Source organism: Phalaenopsis equestris, unplaced genomic scaffold, assembly GCF_001263595.1.
Source record: "Phalaenopsis equestris unplaced genomic scaffold, ASM126359v1 Scaffold000202, whole genome shotgun sequence".
Lineage (NCBI taxonomy): Eukaryota > Viridiplantae > Streptophyta > Magnoliopsida > Asparagales > Orchidaceae > Phalaenopsis > Phalaenopsis equestris.
The window spans coordinates 2835022-2839973 of NW_018164644.1; positions in this window are offsets into that span (position 1 = coordinate 2835022).

Genomic DNA, 4952 nt, shown 5'->3' on the forward strand with positions numbered 1-4952 from the left:
CGCTCCCATAAGGAGCCGAGCCTGAGCTCGCTCAAGCTCGGCTCGTTTACAGCCCTATTGGGAGGGGCTAAGGAAAACGATTTTTTCTGATTGCAATTTCGTTTGAATCACTTATATAGTTCTGATTTTCATAAGGGAGGTTTTTTTTCAATTGTTCAACCTCAAAATTGATTATAAGAACTTTTCACAGAATTTAGGATTAAAAACTTTAAAATTACCTAATTTCAAACCTTTGAGTTAGACTCTAAACGAGTATATTAGAACTTTTTTGGACTTTTGAAGTTAAAAATGGGTTGTTCGAGAATAACCTTCGTATAAGTAAAAATATTATAAAGCTATGACGAAGAATAAGTTGATTCTTATTTTATAAAAAAAAAAATTATTTTAAATAGAATGTCAAAATATTTCTCCTATGAAATAAAAAGAGGTAAAAATATAGCCAGATTGTACTAGATCTATTAGTATTGTTATGAGATTATATGTTAGTCAGGTAGTATGAGGATGATGGGTTAAAATTGCAGTATCAAGATGTGTAAAGTGAGACTATAGTGGATGAAAAACTCTAGCATGACAACAGAGAGGCCTTGAGTTGCTTGTTACTCTTGCATACTATGAAAATGATCCTCTAAAATTAAGTTTAGATGACTTTCACTAGCTAGAATATGTTATCTTAAGTCTAGAAATTGCTTGTTATTCATTAAAAAAAATGCTTTTAGTTTGTTAAGAGCATATTTCACAAATGATGCAAGATTATTGCATGCTAAAAAAATTATACTCGTCAAATAGGAGAGTTTATATCTTGAATTTTCATAAAGATTCTATAGACAAATAGATATAATTAAAAGAGCATAAGTGGTCTAAATATTTTTACATTAACATCGATCCACTATAATTGATAGAGATTACAAAAAGCATGCTCATTTTTTCAGTAGTAAAAGAAGGTAATAGAGTTTTGTTGTGCTTCTCAGCCCTTTTTGGTGTAGTAGAGATTGCTAGAAATGGGTGGTGATATTGAGGGTTGAATGTCTAGAGACAGTTGCTAGATGATAATAAGTGAGCAGTGATGATGCTAAAAAGAAAAGTATTGGGGATAATATAAAAATAATGATTATTAAATGATGATGGCAGACAAATAATGGTAATATGAGAATGATTGATTGGAGTAACAATTGGTTAATAGTGGTAGGGCAGCAATGGTCGAATGATGATCAACTAATAATAAATGGTTGGACATTGGCTATCAAATATAAATAATGATTATTAAACAATGGTGGCAGATAAATAATGGTAATATGAGAATGATTGATTGGAGTAACAGTTGGTTAATAGTGGTAGGGCAAAAATGGTCGAATGATGATCAACTGATAATAAAATGTTGGACAGTGGCTATCAAATAATGATCTTTCCACAAGATCAACTACGTGATGATGGTTGGATAACATCTGTCGAGTGATGATGACAATACTATAACAATTACTTCTAGTGGTGATCATGGGTTTGAGTCATCAAGCAAAGCACTAAATTATTTTCGATCTTCAAGATCTTTTTAATTTTAAGACTAAATTCCCTTAATTATGGAGCAAGAGAATCAATTTTTAAATTGTTAGGGTGAAAATTTGATTTTTTTGACCAATGTTTTACAATACTCCAACAAATGACTTGTTTAACTTCCTTTGATTATATACCAATCATCCATTCTTTAAAGATATTAATGATCTTAGAGTTTGGTGAATATAAGCTCATTTGATTTCTCTTCTCAAGGTATTTAAATTGATTACAATAATGTAAGATTCATACATCATTTGAACCTTTAATTAACATCCTAAAGTTTTCAATTATATTTCAATTATTTAAGATTGATACGCCACCAACAAATTTTCATCATCCGGCACAAATCTCAAGATAATATTTTGAGCAAGAAATATTCAAATCTTGATAAAAAGTCATTCAGAGCTCCGATTTCTGTAAACTTATTATCAAACTAACCGGCTCGATGAGAATGACCCAATGATATCAAAGTTAGTCCAAACCAAGTCAAATCAAGCCCAGATCAAGCAATTAAATCATTCTTGAAATATTTTCTGAAATATTTTCGGACACATTTGAAAGATCAAACAAATGTCAAATTAAGCGAGTTCATAGTCGAATCAAACGTCTCGACAAGACGATTCCAACGAGCCCAAGATTGCTCAATTCTAACATCGTTAAGGCACTCAAATGTCCATCAAACATCATTCAATCGAGGTAAGCTCTCGAATTATCCGATCAAAATGATTCATATTCCTTCATTAACTGCACCCAGAACACTATAAATAGAGCCCCACCCCTCACATGAGAGAAGGAGGCTAGAGGGAGAACTTGAGGTTTTGAGAATGAGCTTAAGTCCAACATTATCCCTGCCATCACAGACCGTCGTCGACCACCACCGATCACCGCTGACCACCGTCGATTACCATCGACCGTCATCAACTGTCGTCGACCACCGCTAACCAGAGTCGTCAGTCGACATTGTATATTGGAAAATCTAGTAATCATTTCTCGTCTGTGAGACATGGGGCATCTGTAATCGTCAACTTATAGTGAATTTTTTTAACTGGGTCAAGCCCCGTGGTTTTTTCCCTTTATGGGTTTTCCATGTAAAAACTTCTGGTGTCATCACAGGCTGATTCTCTTTCATCTGAGTGTGTGTTGAATCCCCGTGCAACACTAAGATGATAATAAATTACGCTACCACCGTAAATTTTCTAGCACGCATCAAAGATTAAGTTCTTATTTTATTTTTTTAATTAAATTTAATAGTTTCTTAAAATTGAATGTTGAATGTTTGGAATTATAATTATAATATGCTAAAACTTCACTCACAACCTAATGAAAAATATATATATTATCAGCCCTCGTCAAAATTGTATTTATATGCGAGCCGATACGTCAGCCTACTTACCACCTTGACTCCTGTTTACGATACATTATATATTCATACAAGTCGCTGCAATAGGTTAGAAAAACTTTTTTTAGATTAATGCAAATTAATGAAATATAAACTCTTCTTATATAATATGAATCCCAACATAAATTAAATAATCTTAAGTGTATTATAATATACATGCTAAGAAATATATAATTTTTTTAAAAAATATATATTAAATTGCACCATTCCACTATCTGTACAAATGATGAGATAAAAGAAAAATACAAATAAATAAAAATAAATAAATAGAAAGGGACCATTTGGAAAGCTTAGAAGTCCAAAACAACTGATGGGCAATTTGATTTTTACATTTTTGTTGTATAAATAATTAATTTAATTTTTATTCTTATGTAAATATAGTTTTGTTTATCCTCAAGAATAATATTGGTTTCGCTTTTAGGCCCCATTTGGAGCAGCTTATTAGGTGCGGTGTGTTTTTCAGGCCTGTTTGGTTAAACTGTGTTTAATAGCTTTTTGAAAAATTTGTGTTTTCAAACCACTGGAATCAGCGTTTTAACATCGTTCTTGGCTAGGTGTGGCAGAAGCTGTCTCGCTGCAATCTAGCTTCTGAAAAAAAAAAAAAATTTGCAATAGTCACCACAACTTTTTGAACAAAAGATTATTTTTTAAGTGGCTTATAAACAGTTTATTAATAAAATGCAGCTGCCCAAATAGATCGTTAATTATATCATATTTTTTGTGTGGTATTAAATAATTTCATACACCTAATAATACTAACATTTTAAAAAAACCTAATCAAAAAATAAAAATAAAAAGGTTTATTTAAAATATTAGGAAGATATAAATACACGCCACAAAATTTTTATATATTTATGTATATATATATATCAATAATTATCATTGTGTAAAAAAATATATTTCACTATTTAAAAGTTAATGATAATGATATTTTATATATTATATGAAATATTTGAATGTTATAGATGTAAAAAAAACAGTTTAGATGTTAGAAATGTAAATCCATAAGAACTATGTGGTATATATGTAAATGCCCCCAACATATTAATAATCAAGGCTTATATCACATGATATTTTTAGCTATAAATTGACTAAAGTTAAATATTTGTATGAAATAGCTTATGGCCATATCGCTTCAACCTATCAGGCTATAAAACATATCTGCAATATTTGCAAATTCAGAGGACTTTCCTTAATTTGCATGGGCAAGACGGGAACATGGGAAGGTCATCTTTGACAATATTTAAAATGTTAGGGGTAATAAGTAAAAAAGCCGACGGAGGGTTCGAGAAGACCGGTCCGTTTAATTAATTAGGGAAGGAATGGGATATGTGGAATAATTCATATTTTTAATATGTAATTCTGGCTTATAGTGCGGTGCGGAGACTTTATAATTATGAGTTTGTTAGAGCGTGATAATTAGATTAATGGCAGATTAGACGCATGAAAACGATTTTTGGGACATTAAGACGACACAAAATAGATCTTATTTATTTAATATTTGAGAAAATGAAATGAAAGATGGTGTCTGCTATTTTTATATTTTGTCAAAAAAAAAATATATTATTAGCAATTATTGCATGTGTTAAATTAGAATCGGTCTTGATTGACCGGTCTGATTGGTCCAAATCAGTCAGAGCTTGGTTGGGCCCAAACAATCGGAAAAAAATATTATATCAGGACTTTGCACGTAGAGTTACGTGCGGAATCCAATGAAATTATGTCGTTGAGGTAATTGACCAGTTAACACAAGAAAATATTTCGTTATTGTTATTCAGATGTTATTGTGCTCTGAGAATATTTTCGGTGTTATAATAACACAATAACACATCAATAATGCTTAAATAACACACAATAACACATGAATAACACACAATAACACATGAATAACACAAGGGGTATATTCCCTTATGTTACCGGGTCGATCACCTTCATGACATAAATTCATTGGATTCCGCACGTAACTTTACGTGCGGAGTCCTGATGTAATATTTTTTCAACGATC